The 19,359-nt window shown below is 37.5% G+C and overlaps 1 pseudogene; it reads left to right on the top strand.

Moving 5' to 3' along the window:
- The first annotated feature begins 1,382 nt into the window (after positions 1–1,382).
- On the top strand, positions 1,383–3,283 carry LOC122747529 (annotated as a pseudogene).
- The last annotated feature ends 16,076 nt before the right edge of the window (positions 3,284–19,359 follow it).

Here is a 19,359-nt window from a genome sequence, read left to right as displayed (position 1 = left end):
CAGGGCCTGTGCTTTATCCTCTGCACCACCTAGCTGCCCCCTGACCCCTTTGTTTATAGTATTATGAAGACCATCATTTACTCCTAGCAAATTGGTGTTAAATGTGATTATGCTTTGAATTTACACCCATTATCCTTTCTGTCCAATTGTGTGTGTACCTGTACTGATTTACATATTTTTACCCATTTACATCACTGAATAAAGAGAACCCCATCAAAGTCTAGCACTTGGCACTAATGGCTTCCAGGTTAATAGAACATTGGCCTGAAATTGGTGGAAATTCATGTTTTCTTGAGGAATGTCTTGCTTGGAAGACTAGTTTACAAATTTCTAAATCTTGATCACAGGATTCTGCTTGTATTAAATCATGTCCCTGAGGCTTTTAGTTACGAGCCCTGAAGTACAGTAGTAATAGATTATCCAAATAACAGAGTCCACAAATAAATAAGCATGACACCCTGGAGATACATTAATTGGTTGGGAGGCAGTGTGATACAATGGAAAGAGTCTTGGATCTCGAGTCAGAGAAGCTGGGTTGTAGTCCCACCTCTCCCATTTATTACCTATATGTGCATGGGGTAAATCACTGTATGGGCTTTTTCTTTACCTGAGAAATGGGTGGGGTCAAACTAGTTGGTTTTTATGATTACAAGATGTTGATCCAGTACCAAAAATAAATTCACAAAATCTAATAAATATACACACAAACACATACCACTATGATTACTGTGCAATGAATGGATATTTTGTAGTGATGGGTTTTGTTTGTTTTTAAAATAGAATAAAAGGATTCCCATGGCTTAGGGCCATCGATTAATGTGATGTGGGAGGCTTACAAGTAGGAGCATACATGGGGCTCCATCTGATGTCAGGGGATAGCAATTATATTAGACTACATCTCTCCAGGAAAAGGTCTCCTTGTTCTTTATTCCCATAGATTTAAATGAGCTTCTAAGTGCTAAGAACAGCTGTGCCTGCGGTGTTTAAACTGATTTTCTTTTAAATTCTCATTAGTCACAATCACCAAATATCGGTATGTAATTGTTGCTTCAAATGCCTTATTCCATATGCACACTCCATCTTCTCTTGTTGTTTTTTGTTTGTTTTTATTTTCCTTTGCTTTTTACATATGATAATGTGTAGTAGACAGCCAGTGTAAAACACCCGGGCCTGCTAATGGATGATAAGACCAAATGTATTTGACACCAGGTACAAAGAGTAGGAACATATGTATATAATGCATGGTCATTGTTATAGGTCTATTTTTCACATCTTATTTGTACCCTAGACAAAATGACCAAACAAAAAACACCAATCTTCCAGAGTGGCAGAGCCAACAAAACATCAGAGTGAGACATTTTTCCAACCTATTCCAACTTAGGATGTTGGCAGGAGATGTCTGTGACATAAGGTTAGAGGTTGGTCTGGAGCACATGTGGCAGCAGCAGCAGTGAGACTTGGAGGTGACAGCAATACCTCCCGCCGCAGCAGCAGCTTTGGGAACTCTAAGTTCAGAGAGAGTAAAGGGGGTTGGAAAATGGTCACAAAGATTACTAGGAATTCTTTGCTGGCACTAGGTACAGCTATTCCTGGTTGGTAATCCTATTGTACATAAGCAGTCACAGTTACAGGGTGGAAAGGAATGTTTCTGGGTGGTCACAAGGGAGAAAAGGATCTCATCCCAGTTCCAAGACAGAGAAGAGCACCAGCACTTCTGGCTGCTGGGGAGCTTGGCCCTTTGTGGGTAAAGACCAGGGTACAGACCAGGAAAGCTGTGACTACATATCCCCATATCACAATACCTTAGAAGCAGGGAAAACATTAAAAATCCTATAACAAGCTCTGAGATCTTTAGCAGGAAAAGTTCTGAAAGTTTTTCAGTGCCTACCCAACATTCTCTGAGCAGAGTCAAACTTTAATATAAAGTTCAAAGTCAATAAATAGTCTAGGAAAATGAACAAACAACAGCAACAAAAAAGGACTTGGTCATTAAAAAAGTTACTATGACAGAAGAGAAGACCAAGATGTCAACTCCGAAGACGAGAATGTAAAAACAGAAACAACCAAAGCCTTAAAGAATATGCTAATTTGACCCAAGCCCAACAAGAATTCCTGGAAGAAATAAAGAGACAAAAGAGGGGTAGAGGAAAAATTGGGGAAAGAAATGAGAGTGATTGTGATAAGAGGAATAAACAGCTTGGTAAAAGAGGGACAATGATATTGAAGAAAATAACACCTTAGAAGCACAACATTTCACTGTAGAAAATAAGTCCTTAACAAGTGGAATAAGCTGAAAGGAAAGAAAGATACAAAAGATCACTGAAGAAAATAATTCTTTAAAAAGTATAATTGGACAAGGAAACCAAGGACTCCATGAGATATCGAGAAACAATAAAATGAAGTGAAAAATGGGAAAAATAGAAGAAAATAGGAAGTATCTCATTAAAATGACTTGACAACAGTCTGAGGAAGGGGAGTGGTGCAAGGAGGCATAGCCAGGCTGTGGAGCAGACACCGGGCCAGGCCTTGTCCTTGAGGAGTCCCAGCCCCGCTGCTCCTGGTTATTGCCAATAGAAAGAAAAAAATTGACACTTGCATCCTGGAAGTCTACCATTTAAGAACCTGAAATTCATTCTAATTTGGATATAGCTAATTGAGGATCAACAAGACTCAATGGGCCAAATACTGGGAATAAAATTTGCCAGTTCAAACTAGTACTTCTTGGTGAATCTGCTGTTGGAAAATCAAGTCTTGTACTTCGATTTATGAAAGGCCAATTCCATGAATTTCAAGAGAGTACCAGTGAGGCTGCTTTTCTAACCCAGACGGTGTGTCTGGATGACACAAAAGTAAAATTTGAAATATGGGATACAGCTGGACAATAAAGATCTCATATCTTACCACCAATGTACTACAGAGGCGCATAAGCAGCAATAGTTGTATATGATGTCACAAATTTGCAAGAGCAAAAAAACTGGGTTAAAGAACTTTAGAGACAAGCAAGTCCTAACACTGTAATAGCTTTAGCAGGGAACAAGGCTGATCTAGCAAATAAAAGACCTGTAGATTTCCAGGAAGCACAGTCTTATGCAGATGACAACAGTTTATTATTCATGGATACATCAGCTAAAACATCAATGAATATAAATAAAATATTCATGGCAATAGCCAAAAAGTTGCCAAAGAATGAACCACAGAATCCCTGAGCCAATTCTTCCAGAGGAAGAGGCATAGACCTCCTAAACCCATATGACTGACTAGGAGTCAGTGTTGTAGTAACTAAACTATCTGGAATATTCTTCTGTTTCCTAATTATTAATAACAGTAGAATTGGAGCATTTAACCTGGCTCTGTATAACTTCCAAAAAGGAGAAGAGACTTATAGTCAAGTTTCTAATAAAGAATTATTTATTTTATGTGTTTTGAACTTAATTTTTTTTCTTTGTGGGGCAATGAGGTTAAGTGATTTGCCCAGGGTCACACAGCTAGTAAGTGTCAAGTGTCTGAGGTTGGATTTGAACTCAGGTCCTCCTGAATCCAGGGCCAGTGCTTTATCCACTGTGCCACTTAGCTGCCCCCCTCTTTGTGATTTTGACCCACCCTGTACATACCTATCAAATGAAATTGGTGAAGGTCATATAGATTAGAGAAGCTTCTACAGGCACTCTGCCTTTAATCTACTGCTGGTGTTGAAAGTCACATTGAATTTCCCACCCTGTGAATACCCTCAATGTTCTTAGAGAAGGTGGGAGTGAGCATGGGCCCAATGAAAGTCAATGAAACAGACAATGCATTGGAGACTGCTAGAAATCTGTTACCTCTGAAAGCTGTTTTTGGGGGAACAGCTGTCCAACACTGGTACCAAAGACTGCTCCTAATGGGAGCAGTTGCTGACACTGAGTATTAGAACAACTATGGAAACCATAATTGATTGGAGCTACATATGACTAGATATATTTTCAAAACGGACCACTGCTACCAACTGAAACCCATTTTGGGAGTTTCAAGTAGAAATAGTAACTCACATTGATATATTACTTTAAGGTTTTCCAGATGATCCCTTCATAACACCTCTTTGAGATAGTTAATGCAAGTACTATGATCCATATGTTACAAATGTGGAAAGTGAGGCCAAACAAAGTTTAGTGACTTTTCTGGGGTCACAAAGTTAGTCGTTGGTACAATCAGGGTTATAGTTTAGATCTTTCAACTAAGAGTCCACAATATGACTTACTATCACTATGGTTTCAGTACACCATGAAATTTTTCTCAGGCTTTTCATCATCCTGCTTGAAGCATTCTTGAGGGAAAAGGGGATTGATCTTGCATTACCTATTTAAAAACCCTGGGGGTGGATAAAGGTAGTTGATCTTTATTTATGCTCTCCACTGAAGACAGAACCATCAGTTCTTGCCAGGAAACTGGTGGGGTTAGAAGAACCAAAACTTTGGATGTGGACTCGAGCCAATTACAGCGAATTTAAGCAGGAACTCAGCTTCCTGGCCAGGGCAGCAGGACCTGTGTAATGAGGATTACACATAAAAGATGAAAAGCTGAGTTTCATGGTTCACCTCTCAATTTTGCTGTTTTTGCTTTTGTCTCTAGTACACTGAGAGGTGGTGATTTTTATTTGTCCAACATTATACAAACATTCGTCATTAGGTATTAAACAGTTGTTGTGAGTGAGACTTTCATTTCCTCAAAATATTTTTCTTATGTAGTTTTCCTACAGGCCACATGGGCTGTCAACCATGGAATCTTGTACTGTTTTCAAATGCATATGACCTTTCTAAGAGCCCCTAGGAAGGCCAGAATAAACAGTTTATTATTGTACAGCATCATATCCCATTTACTTCTCAATACATATGTGAAGTAACATGTTGAGCATCTACTGTTAAGTCCAAAACCCTGAACTAGGCACCACAGTAGGGGTGGGCTGAGGACTTGTTTTGCTTGATGCATGCATTCTCAGAAAAAGATCTTTCTTTGATTGTAAGCCTAATCTTTGTCATGTAGCATTTTTTTTTTTGGTGGGGCACTGAGGGTTAAGTGACTTGCCCAGGGTCACATAGTTAATGTCAAGTGTATGAGGCCAGATTTGAACTCAGGTCCTCCTGAATCCAGGACCAGTGCTTAATCCCCTACACCACCTAGCTGCCCAAGCCTAATCTTTTTCAACAATCAGTGAACAAGTATTTAAGTGCTTACTATATGTTAGAGGCAACAAGGTGGCTCAGTGAATAGAATGTTCTGCCTAACATTAGGAAAACCTGCGTTCAAATCTGGCCTTAGACACTCATTAGCTATGTGACCCTGGGCAACTCACTTAACCTCTTTTTGTCTTAAGCTACTGGAGAAGGAAATAGTAAACCACTTCAGTATCTTTGCCAAGAAAACCCTATATAGGGTCCTGAAGAACCGGACACAATTGAGAGACTGAAAGACTGAACAACAAAGTTGTTCAGACACTATGCTAAACTCTAGGGTTGAGAAAAAAATATCTGCTTTCATGAGGCTTACATTCTAATTACTATAATCATCTCTCTATAACATGTTTCTCCCATCCAATTGAACCCTATCATTATAACAAGTACATTGAGTTATATTTCTCCCATAATTTTGAGTTTTACTGAAGATCAGTTGAACTAATCAGTGGTTCCACCAACAGGTTATATATGCATTCTCATTTTTTGATGCTACCCTCTGGGAATAAGTTTTAGAATTGAAGAGAAAGTCAGGTTCTAAACATGTCTACACCGTCTAGTGAACTGAGTCCTAGATTGAGTCTAGAGACATGCCTTCTCATAAATTAACTTTTTCCATCAATATATTCTCTAGCCATGGGCATATCATTCTATTTCTGTCTCTCATTTTCTCACCTGAAACATGGAAATAACAATCACTGCTTCTTCTCTGCCTTAAAGAGGCAACTACTCTGTGGGTTATTAAAGTCATAAATGACAACATCAGTCAAGTACTGTGAATCATGCAGAGGAAAGTACTAGATAAACACAATAGTCTCTTTTTTTCTTTCTTGCTCTGTTTGGGAACTAGTCATGGGTCAATAACTAAGAAAAAAAGTCTGCATGTCTTCAGTGAGTAAAAGGGAATGACAACAAAAATGCTCCATATATGGAGAGCTATGATTGTTGTCGACCCTTGTCCTTCACTTCCTTACTACCCTACTCCTTAATTTCCTGGCAAAATTAGGTTTTCATTTGGAGACTCCACCAGTCACCTGGTATACTCCAATTTATGTAAAGGTGGTAAAAAGGGGGGTCAGGTAGCCATACAACTCAATTGGCCTGGGGGGAAGAGAATGGTGTTCAATATGTGTGTTTATCATATGTCTGTCTTGACTATCTGTCTTGTTTGTCTCTCTGTCTTGACAGTCTGATCTGTCTTGTCTGTCTGTCTGCCTACCTACAAACCTACCTACCTATCATAGATCTGCCTGCCTGTCTTGTCTTGTTTCTCTGTCTTGACTGTCTGTCTTATCTGTCTATCTATCTGTCCTGTCTGTCTGTCTGTCTGTCTGTCTGTTTCTGGAGGGTGAGACATTTCCTGTCACAATTTATAAACATTTGCTTATGTTGCTGGCTTTATTAGTATATAAATGACAATAACTAGTAGTATCCATTAAAATCACACCTCATATGTCACATTGAGTGTCACATTGAGGCATGGCATGATCGTGGTCTCTCAAAAATTATGCTATCCAAAAGGGCTATAGAACTGTGCATACCCTTTGATCCAGAAATACTGCTGCTAGGTTTATATACCAAAGACATCCACCAAAAGAGAAAAAGACCTATTTGTACAAAAATATTTATAGCAGCTCTTTTTGTGGTGGCTAAGAATTGGAAATCAAAGGAATGCCCATCAACTGGGGAATGGCTAAACAAGCTGTGGTATATGATGGTGATGCAATATTATTTTGCTATAAGAAATTATTTCAGAAAGGCGTGGAAAGACTTGTATGAACTTATGTATAGTGAAGTGAACAGAACCAAGAAAACATTGTGCACAGAGACAGCAATATCATTTGAGGAAGAACTGTGAATGATTTAACTATTCTCAATAATACAATGATCCAAGACAATCCCAAAGGACTACTGATGAAACATACTATCCTCCTCCAAAGAAAGAACTGATATTGATGGAGCACAGACTAAAGCATGCTATTTTCACTTTCATTTTTCCCCTTATTCAAGTTTTCTTGTACAAAACGACTAATATGGTAATGTTTTACATAATCTTACATGTATAACCTGTATCTGATTGCTTGTTGCCTCAGGGAGAGGGGAGGGGGGGAAGGGATAAAAATTGGAACTCAAAAGTATAAATAAAAATGTTTATTACTTAGAAAAATATACCAAAGGAGTTCAAGCTCTGATAAATCTTACTAGGATAGAAAGATCATAAGTAAGGACCCATCAGTGATATTTATGTCACTTGGTGACAGGCCTGCCTAACTTAGAACATGCTTATCACCAGAAGGTTGGTCACTAGAAGTTGATTTTTTTTCTAAACATGTCAATTTATTTTTGGTGGGGCAATGAGGGTTAAGTGACTTGCCCAGAGTCACACAGCTAGTAAGTTTCAAGTGTTTGAGGCTAGCTTCCTCCTGAATTCAGGGCCGATGCTTTATCCACTGTGCCACCTATAGCTGCCCTACCATGACAACTTTCGAAGAAAACCAACAAAGGTACAAAACATGTGGCTTTCATTGAGGCAGCTAGGTGGCACAGTGGATAGAGTGTTGGGCCTAGAGTCAGGAAGACCAGATTTCAGACCTGGCCCCAGATATTTACTAGCTATATGATCCCAGGAAGGTTGTTTAACCTTTATTTGCCTCGGTTTTCTCAACTGTAAAGTAGAAATAATAATATCACCCACCTTGCAGGGTTGTAGTAAGGATCAAATGAGATAATATTTATAAAGCACTTAGCACATATGCTCGACACTTCTTTTACTTTCCCTGTTAGAGAGAATATTCTCATTGATGAGAGAGATCATAAATCTTTGGATTATTGAAAGTAATGATTATTCTACTTACTATAAAATATTATATAATATGTATATCATGTAAATAATAATGAAAGGGACTCCAAAGGAAAATCGTTTAATTCTTTCTGTAAGGTATTATGCCAACAAATATCTTCTTTCTGTGTAGTAGGTTAGACTTTTTTTTTTACACATCCATACAGAAAGAAATAGACATATTTCAAGAGAGGTGAAAAAGCACAGTTTCTACTTTGTTACTAAGGATTTGGATGTCCCAGGAAAGTACACGCTGATGGGCAATGCTAATAATTTATTTTTGGTGTATCATTTGGCATTAGTTACTTGCCCCCAGACTGAGACAAAAGCAGTTTCGTAATGCTTTGCTATTCTATTCTTGGCAAGCAGTGAGGATGTTAGCAGTTCAGAAGGGATAGCTCATTAGTTTTGGCTCAAGTGTGCTGGAATTAGATACTAAAAGTCATCGTTGGCTACTTCTATGGCTTGATCAGGAAGCTGAATGTCTTGTAGCATTGTGTCTCCATAGACAAGAGCAGCTTAACATGGATTTAATTGACTTATATTACCTAAATGGAAGAGATGAATTGCAAGGTCTACTTGTGCAAAAAAGCAAAGAGATAAAATTGGCAAGTAACTTGACTGTGGTTTAAAGTAATTATTTTAAGAAACCTACAAAGACTTATTGAGTTCCTACTATGTGTTCAGCATTAAAAGACTGAACGGAACATTGCAGAGTTGATTAAACCATTGGCTGCACACTATAGACCATGCAGAAAGATGAAGAAATTTAGGGCCTATCTCTTCCACAGGAATCAACTGGTATATGTGGCAATAATTCATTTCTTACTCTAATATGATAGTATCAAATTTAAGGAAATGTGGAGAGAGATAATGGGATAGATATGGTAGAAAGGTGAATAAGTAATTACCACTCTAGTTTCTAATATAAATTCAGTTGAATTAAAAAAAATCTTCTTCTACTGTCTATCTAATAGTAACACAATAGGATCTTGTTAATTTCTAAAAAATAGGGACTACTTAAAATATGACTGTTACATTTTAGGAAAGGCATTGACAATTGGAGAATTAGCAGAGAGGAATGATCAAGGTGCTGGGTGTTAAAACCATACCATTCAAGAACCATTAAAAAAAAACAAACTAAAAATGTTCATTTGTTGTTAATAAATTACAGTGAAGGGGATATTAACATTCTTGAAATATTTGAAGAGCTGATATGGAATAGGAATTAGTTATCCTTTTGGTATCAGAGAGTACAAAAAAGAAGAGTAGGTAGAAATCACAAAGCATTACATTTAGGCTAAATGTAAGGGAAAACATTTTGAAAATTAGAAATGTCCAAACATGCAATAATCTGTTTTGGAAAATAGTGGGTTCTTAACTCTTGGAGGTTTTCAAGATTCCCACTAGTAAGAGCTATTGTAAAGAGGATTTCTGCTTAGTTTTCAGTTGGGCAAGATGTCTCTGATATCTCTTCCCATTCTGAAACTGCATGATTCTCTGAAAGGATTACACAAATGTAAGTCAGTACTTGCCTACCATGGCTACTTAAGTGAAGAATTCAAAGTGACTGTCCAGGATTAGCCTAACCATAATATTTCTAAGTTCCATTTGCTGGTCAATTCCTTCATTTTCTGTTACTTTTACTATGCTACTTAAGGTTACTCTATTTCTCCATTTATTGAACAGGTAGAGCACATTTTCCTTTATTAGACAATGACTATTATGATGCTTTGATATGTAAGAGAATTGAGATTTTCAGAAAATAAATGTCATCTATAATCACACACATTTACCAAGAGTCTATTGTATATTCTTTCTCAAACCAAAACCAAAAGTTTAAATAAGATAGAGTCTCTCTCTTCAATGAGCAACAAATATAAATTATTATGCTACTTAAACTTCTCACAAACTAATTTATCTCTGTAGTACAATATGTTTGGTCTTTTGATGGTGCAGTTATAGAAACCCACATGGTAAAAATATCAGAAAAATGATAGAATCAAGATTAGAACCTTTCCAGTGAGCACTATTTTTACCGTTACACCTTAATCTCATTATATGCCACCCTTATTTTCATCTCTTTATGCAAGCAGATTCAGATACATTTAATGCCACAGCCCACTGAACTCTAAATGTTTACAATTTTTCATACATCCATGATATATCTATCTAGCTTTATATCTCTGGACTTTGGTTTTCATTTGTGGCTTCTTTGTGTCTAAACCCTTGTCTCCTTTGACCCTAAACATGGATAATCATGGTATACTTTTGACTAAGCTGGTAAACTACCTTGTAGACTGCCCCAATCCTTTGGAGATACTTTGGAACTCATAGAATTTCAATAGAGGCAGATCAGCAGGTGATTCTAAAAGTACTAGGCTTTGTTTCAGATATGTTTAAATTCTCAGGAGGGAAGAATGATGTCCTGCCTAACATGAGATACCCAATTGGGGACTGGTATATGGAAGAATAGAAGTCAGGGAGAAGAACCACAGGAAAAAAAAAAAAACAACTCAGGTTCAGTCACAAGAGGGGAAAGGATATAATGAGGTCATAATTGTGAAAGTAGAAGTGTGAAGTTGCTGGAGCTCAGATGTGCTGATTGTCAATCCACAGGAGAGAAGGTGCTCAACCTGTGAGAGGTCACACCAGAAATTTAGTACATCCAGTTTGGTCCAATACGTTAGCCCTGCTGGTTGGGATTCCTGGATTTCATTCGGCACATCAAAGTAGCTTTGAAATATCAGGAAGGACCATAGGCTTCAGAGAGTAGGGTCAAGGACTGCAGCAGGCACCTCTGATTACTTTCTCACTTCTTATTTCAGAGCTCAAGAAACAAACCCTGGAGATTGGCCAGGAGGGTTTTGCTTTAGAAATATCCAGCATAGATATTTCCTGTATAGAAAGTTTCAGGCTTAGAAGTTTCCAAAAAGGAAAGGGCTGTTAGGCAAGGGGGAACGCAGTACAGAACGGAAGCAGCCCATTCCAAAGAACCTTATTTATCTCAAAAAGGCTAGAGAGGGGGCAGCTAGATGGCGCAGTGGATAAAGCACCGGCCCTGGATTCAGGAGTACCTGAGTTCAAATCCAGCCTCAGACACTTGACACTTACTAGCTGTGTGAACGTGGGCAAGTCACTTAACCCCAATTGCCCTGCAAAAACAACAACAACAACAACAAAAAAGGCTAGAGAAAATAGTAGGGTTTTTTTTTTTTTACTTTTTTTTTTTACCCTTAGAGATAGGAACATAATTGATTTACCACTTGTTCCTATAATCAGTAAATTAATGCAATGAATTAAATGAGTGCTACCTACCTTGTTAAATAACTTTTGAACACTTTGTTATGTATTTTAGAGGTCAAGCTTATAGAGGGGAGATTTGTGATTAGAAAATAAGAAAATCACAAAAGACAAGGAAAAGGAAAACTAGAGAGTCCATAGCTGAACAGAAGATGATTTAAAAAAAAATCACTGAACAATAATTTGAGAATCAAAGGCCTTGTTTCTCCCTCTTTCTATCGTGGTACATCTCCTGCAAAGATAAATCCATATCTAATATGAAACTACAGGAATGTGAAGTCAGGATCTAGAACAAGGGATATAAAGCAAAATAAAACAAAACAAAATAAAACAACTATCAATCATTTGAAGCGTTTAAGAAGAAAACTTGAATGAACTATAACTGCAGATAAAGTGACAATCATTTCTCTCTGAAAGGAATGAATCAGTCACTGACTCTTTTATCAGAGACAAAGAGTCATTCATGAAATATATATCAAGCTTCTATTTGATAAAATACTGTGCTGGCATGAAAGCCTTGTTTTCAAGCATTGCTTTTTCCACCATGAATTATACCCAAAGAGCATCAGAAGTGTGATCAAAGTAATGAAAGACCTCAAGATGATGTTATACCAGGAGCAGCTGAAGGAAATGGGGATGCTTTCCCTGAAGAAGAGAGGACTTGATGGTTGTGTTCAAGTATCACAGAATTTGACAGTTGGAAGTGGCCCCAACAACTATCTAGTCAATCCCATTCATAAATGGAATCCACTCTTTAACATAAACCTCCCCTTGAAGACTTTCAAGGAGAAATGGAGGCCATGACCTCTCAGACCTATCCATTCCTCTTTTGGGCAGCACTAATCATTATGAAGTTTTCTTTATGATGTCAAGTCTAAATTTTCCTCGTTGCTCATTATTCTTGGTTTAGCCTCTTTACTCATTATTCTTCATCTTATTATTTCCTCTAAAATTTCCTAAATTTTCTTCTTTACTCATTATTCTTTGTTTAGACCCTTGGGGCCCACAGGAACAGGTATCTTTTTTTTTTTTTTGCGGGGCAATGGAGGTTAAGTGACTTGCCCAGGGTCACACAGCAGGTAAGTGTCAAGTGTCTGAGGCCGGATTTGAACTCAGGTACTCCTGAATCCAGGGCCGGTGCTTTATCCACTGCGCCACCTAGCCGCCCCCTGAACAGGTATCTTTTTAAAATTTAATTTTGTTTTGTAAAATTATTTTTCCCATTACATGTAAATATTTTTTTTTGAGTTCCATTTTTTTTTCCTATTTTTTTTTTCCCTAGGAGTTTTCCTTTTGGGATCTCTTTCTGGAGGTGATTGGTAGACTCTTTCAACTTCTATTTTATCTTCTGCTTCTAGAATATCAGGGCAATTTTCCCTGACAATTTCTTTGAAGATGATGTCTAAGCTCTTTCCTTGATCATGGTTTTCAGGTAGACCAATACTTTTCAGATGATCTCTCCTGGACCTATTTTCCAGGTCAGCAGTTTTTCCCCAGAAGATATTTTACATTGCCCTCTTTTTTTTTTATTCATTTGGATTTGCTTTATTGTGTCTTGGTTTCTCATAAAATCACTAAGTTCCATTTGTTCAATCCTAATTCTTAGGCAATTATTTTCATCAGAGAGCATTTGTACCTCCTTTTCCATTTGGCCAATTTGACTTTTTAAGCTGTTGACTTTTTTCTCAAGTCTTTCCTGTATCACCTTCATTTCTCTTTCCATTTTTTCCTCTACCTCTCTAACTTTATCTTCAAAGGCCTTTTTGAGTGCCTCTATGGACTGAGACCAATTCGTATTTTTCTTGGAAGCTTTAGATATAGGGCTCCTGACATTAAGATCTTCCTCTGAGGGTGCACCTCGATCTTCCTTGTCACTGAAGAAACTTTCTACGGTCCTCACCTTTCTCTGTCTGCTCATCTTGCCTTTTACTTGACTTTTGGCTCCTTAAAATGAGGCACTGTTTCCAGGCTGCAGTATCCCAAGCTTCAGAAGTCCCAGGTAGTATGATTTAAGGAGGATCAGGTTCTTCACTTGCCTAGCCTGTTGCCTGGTCTGTAGTTGACCCCAGACCAACTTGGTAATCAACGAGCTTTGTTTGTTGTGGTTGTCAGCTCTGATGAGCCTGTTCCCCTCCCCTACCTGGGCCACAGCTACTCAGGCCTACCTCCTGGATCCCAGCAGGGGTGAAAAACCCAAGTTCTGCCTCAGCACCAGCATAGACCCCTGTAGTCTCCCCCCTTCCAAGGGCTCAGCCCTTTCACCAGACTGTGAGCTTAGTTCCAGACAACAAGGGTGCTTCAGCTGATCCAGAGGCGATTGGAGCAATTGTGTCATGAATTTGAGAGCTCATTGCCTTTTCTCTGCCATCTTGGCTCTGCACTCCCCCCGTAGTTTTTTTTCTACCCTCCTTTCCTTCCTCCCTCCTGAGGACAGCAAGCAATTTGATATCAGTTATACATAATAGTCATATTAAAAATATTGCTACATCAGTCATATTGTAACAGAAGAATCAGAACAAAAGAAAAAATGCAAGAAAGAATAAACAAGAACAATAGCAAAACCAAAAAAAAATATTGAAAATAGTATGCTTCAATCTGCATTCAGACTCCATAGTTCTTTTTCAGAATTTGGAGAACATCTTTCACCACAAGTCTTTTGGCATTGTCTTTGATCATTTTATTGCAGAGAAGAGTTAAGTCTATCACAGTTCATCATCACACAATGTTGTTGATACTGTGTACAATGAGGAACAGGTAATTTTGCCATACTTTGGTATAAATTATGCTTTCCCACAAAGTACTGAAATCATGAAATAAAAGCTTCAGAGCTTATGGGGGAAATGAGGGTTAGGGGAACAACTTTGTCATGTGACACACACACACACAAATAGGAACCTATGAATAAAATGTAGCAGTTTTATACATACTAAATAGTTAAGAAATACATAAATATTACAATGTATAGTGGCCTTGTTTTCCAAAGGTGAATTGTTGCTTTATCTATGCTCCATCTCACAAGAGCAAGATTGGCAGGCATGTCTTGGGGCTGGAGGTTAAAGTAGAAGGTAACAGAGATGGTGTGAACAGTCCTCTCTGCTCACAGCTCCTATTCCACCAGAAGATATACAGTGAATATGACATTTTATCTTTTTTTTTTTTAAGTGAGGCAATTGGGGTTAAGTGACTTGCCCAGGGTCACACAGCTAGTACGTGTTAAGTGTCTGAGGCCGGATTTGAACTCAGGTACTCCTGACTTTAAGGCTGGTGCTCTATCCACTGCTCCACCTAGCTGCCCTGACATGTTATCTTAACACAGACCATAGGTTTGTTTGTGGTAGTAGATATCTGAAGGGTTGCAGATTGTGAGTTGTTGTTAAGTGGTCCAGTTTTCTGCATTCTTGCTGCTTTTCATGGAAGAAATCCCACAGAAGCAAACTCAAAATTGTCAAAATGTCCCCTTATATATTGTGTTAGAACAAATTACATTTTCAAAACATGTTTAGAAGAGTTTTATTCCTTCTCCATGGGAGAGTCCTTCAGATAATTAAAGATAGCTATCACATTCCCCATACGTCTCTTTTGCTCCAAGCTCAACATGCCCAGTTTCTTCAACTCATCCTCATTTGTCAGGGATCCAACCCCCTTCACGATCCTGATTTTGCTTCTCTCGACATTTTCTACCTTATGAATTTCCAACTTCAAATGTGGAGCCCATAACTCAACACAATACTCCAGGTGCTATCTGACCAGTACAAAAGAACATTCATTTCTCCATTCTTAAAAGACTATGTGGGGCAGCTAGATGGCGCAGTGGATAGAGCACTGGCCCTGGATTCAGGAGGACCTGAGTTCAAATCCGGCCTCAGACACTTAACACTTACTAGCTGTGTGACCCTGGGCAAGTCACTTAACCCCAATTGCCTTACTAAAAAAAAAAAAAAAAAAAGACTATGTGGCCCAAGACCATGAGCACTTTTTTTTTTTGACTCCTGCACCACACTGCTCAATAAAATTAACTTTACAATTCACTAAAACCATAATTTTCATCATATATATGATTTGGTGAGTGTGTGTCCAAGTAAAAGGCTTTATATTTATTCCTGTTGAATCTCATCTTAGATTCACCCTTATCATTGAGCTTATCAAGATCTTTTTTTTCAAATTCTGATTCTGTCCTTCATTGTAAGTTATTTCTCCTCCCAGATTTGTATCATCTGCTAAGAACAAGGAATATAAGGCAAAACAAAACAAAACAAAACAAAACAAAACAAAACAACTATCAATCATTTGAAGCATGTAAGAAGAAAACTTGAATGAACTATAACCCCAGATAAATTGACAATCATTTCTTTCTGCCTTGCGGGGGATGTATGATGTTCCATGGAGTCCAAACCAAGCAGGTGTTCTCAGCAATACAATGATCCAAGACAATTGCAAAGAACTCATGATGGAAAATGCTCTCTGCATTCAGAAAGAGAACTGTGGAATCTGAATACAGATTGACCCATGCTATTTTTACTTTGTTATTTTTTTTCTTTCTTGAGGTTTTCCCCTTTTGTTTTGATTCTTCTTACACAACATGACTAATGTGTAAATATATTTAACATGATTATAAATATATAATCTATATCAGATTGGCTACTATCTTGTGGAGGGGGGAGGGAAAGGAAACCTGGAGAAAAATTTATAACTCAACATATTATAAAAAACAAATGTTGGAAACTATATTTACATGAAACTGGAAAAAAATACTATTGAGCAGGCAAGGGACCATGGAAAAAAAAGCAGAGTTGTTGATAAATAGATCTTTTCAGAAAGTTCTGAGAGTTCAGAGTACTCTCTATTTGAAAAGGTCTTTGTGAGGAGTTTATAGCTCCACCCTCTACCTTTCTGATAGAAGAGAGAAACAATTGAGGGAGTTGAGGTGTATTAAAAACTGAGCCAATAAGCATGGCTGAGATATGACATTCCATGGAGTCTAGACCAAGCAGAACTCCTGATGGAAAAGGGAGTGTGGTTTTCCTTCTTTTTTTATGATGTTGAAAAAGAAAAGAAGATCAAAGAAGTAGTAGGACCTTTGATTGGGGTGGGTGGGGTGATAATCTGCAACATAGTGAACCTAGAGTTGCTCAACTCTTAATTATGTGGTTTTAAAAAATAATTTCTCTGTCATTGGTCATCTAATCTTTTTTTGTTTGTTTGTTTTGGTGAGGCAATTGGGGTTAAGTGACTTGCCCAAGGTCACACAGCTAGTAAGTGTTAAGTGTCTGAGGTCATATTTGAACTCAGGTCCTCCTGAATCCAGGGCTGGTGCTCTATCCACTGTACCACCTAGCTGCCCCGGTCATCTAAAGTCCCATTTTCTGAAAAGAAGTCTTTTCCAATCCTTAATCTTAGTTCCTTCCCTCTGAGACTACCCCTCCCCAATTTATGTAGTATATGTCTTGTCTTTACATCATTGTTTGAATGATATTTTGGCCATTGGAGTATGAGCTCTTTGAAGATAGGAATTTTTTTCTTCATTTCTTTGTATCTACAGTATAAAGCATAGTTCCTGGAACACAGCGAGCTCTTAACAAATACTAATTGACTCCTTGCCTTTTTGATTTCTTTGTAAAGGAAAGTTGTGTCTTAATGAATGATGTTTTATTTTGACCTTTACACTAGAAATGAAAAAAAAAAGACATAATGAGCTTTTATTCAAGTATGTATAGGGATGGGTAGGCGGGTGAGTTATGAGACTGTCTACTTACCTTTCAAGAATTCAAGTCACCTGGCCCAGATGAACTTCATCCTTGGATCCTGAAAGATCTGGAAGATATCATTATTGAACCATTGTCAGTGAAGTTTTAAAGGATCATGGAAAATAGGAGACATGCTATGAGATGGGGAGAATGGAGGAGCTTCTACTAATTATGGTCCAGCAAGTCTGGATTTTGTTCCTAAGGAAACGATTCTGGAATGAATAAAGAAGTCTTTGGAAAACACCTAGAAAGTGATGCAGTGATTATTAAGAACCAGTGTAACTTTATCAAGAACACTGGTTATCTCAGACTAGTTCTCTTTTCCTTTTTTAAAAAATCCAAATTACAAAAGAAACAGATGAGACAATGCTGTGGTTATAGTTCACCCAGATTTTATCAAAACTTTCAATAAAGCCCTGTTTTTGAAGGATCTTTTTGAGTTCTTTGTAGATTTTCTTTACATCTTTGTCTTTTGTAACAGATGCTAGGAAAATATATCATTGAACTTCATATCTTTTTTTATTTTTGTTATGTTCTTCACAAGTATCACAAGGAGAGATGACCTATTTTTTCTCTGAAATGTTGTTTCCTCTTACCTTTAAGTTTACAATGAAAACAACTCTACCAACTCCACTGACCTCACAGATGAGAGCCTGTGAACTATCTTTTAGTTAGTGGTTTTACTTTGGATGATAATGCCATTCAATTTTAATATGATTCAATTACTTCAGTAGTCCATCACCTCATTGGACTTTGGTATACATTTAATGTACCAACAGTTTAATATACTACAAGTTAATGGTCATAGTTTAAACACTTTGTGATTCTTAGACCTATCTGTTTTCTACCTTTCTGCCAAAAACACTAAAGAAATGCAAAAGGGTTGCTCAGTACTAAAAATGTAGTATGGAATAGTAGAAAGAGGTCTGGACTTCTTAGGAGATATTAATTCAAATTCCATATCAGCCACTTAATAGGAATATGGGAAAATCATTTGTTTAGGAAGTATCTCATTTTAAAAGTTGTGTCTTGGGGGCAGCTAGGTGGCCCAGTGGATAGAGCACTGGCCCTGGAGTCAGGAGCTCCTGAGTTCAAATCCGACCTCAGACACTTACTAGCTTACTACTTACTTACTTACTTACTTACTTACTTACTAGATGTGTGACCCTGGGCAAGTCACTTAACCCCAATTGCCTCACCAAAAAAAAAGTTGTGTCTTAATGACTTGTTTTATATAAGTGAAATACACATTAATGGAGCTTCAGAAACTACACTGACAAGTAATAAGAATGTTTTTTCACCCCTACCCCCATCCTGGAAATCAGGGTTACCGCAATACCCTAAGAGAGAGTAATAAGCTATGGAAGATTGTGGCCCTTCTCCTGGGAATGACATACCTGCATAAGTGAAGCTTGAGTAAGTGAGGTACTCTCAGGCTACACATATTCTTTGTATATGTTTGTAAAACATCTTTATAATTAGTAAGTTCCTAGTATAGTGGATTGTTATTTTTGCAAGCAGGAACTAATTTTCTGGAAGCAAGAAGAATCAAGTTCAAATAATTCTTCAGGTATTTATTAGCTATATATCCCTGTGCAAATCATTTAACTTCTCTTCACTGGCCCTGAAGTGGAGAGAACCTGAGTTCAAATCTTGGTTCAGACATTTAAGAGCTGTATTATCCTTAGTAAGTTACCTAACTCCAATTGCCTTAAACAGTCATCCTGATATACATTTATATCTATATCTATATATGCCTATATCTATATCTATGTGTGTATATGCATATGCATATATATACATATATATATACATACACACACACACACACACACACACACACATATATATATATATATATATAGTCACTGGTCCCAGACACCTCTGGAGAGAGTGATGTTGGTGACCTTACACATCCCTCCCTCAATTAAATCCAATTCCAGTGAAAGTGAATGTCATGGTCCTCTTAGATAAACAACAACCTCATCTGTAAAATGAGAGGGGTTGAATTAATGGCCTCTAAGGTACCTCCTAGCTCAAATTTATGATTTTGTTATCTCAAAAATTAAATAAATTTTCAAATAAGAGAAAGTCAAAAAAGGAAAGTACAAAGTTTTGATTGAAGCCAGGAAATTTCCTTGCTCTCTAGACCCAAGGAAAGCTTGAATTAATGCAAACATTTGATTTAAAACAAACCAACCAACCAACAAAAAATGACTTTGGGGATAAGTAAATAGATGCCTGATTTTCAGAGTCAAATGATAACCCC

Source organism: Dromiciops gliroides, chromosome 3, assembly GCF_019393635.1.
Source record: "Dromiciops gliroides isolate mDroGli1 chromosome 3, mDroGli1.pri, whole genome shotgun sequence".
Classification (NCBI taxonomy): domain Eukaryota; kingdom Metazoa; phylum Chordata; class Mammalia; order Microbiotheria; family Microbiotheriidae; genus Dromiciops; species Dromiciops gliroides.
This window is presented reverse-complemented; position numbering and strand designations above follow the sequence as displayed.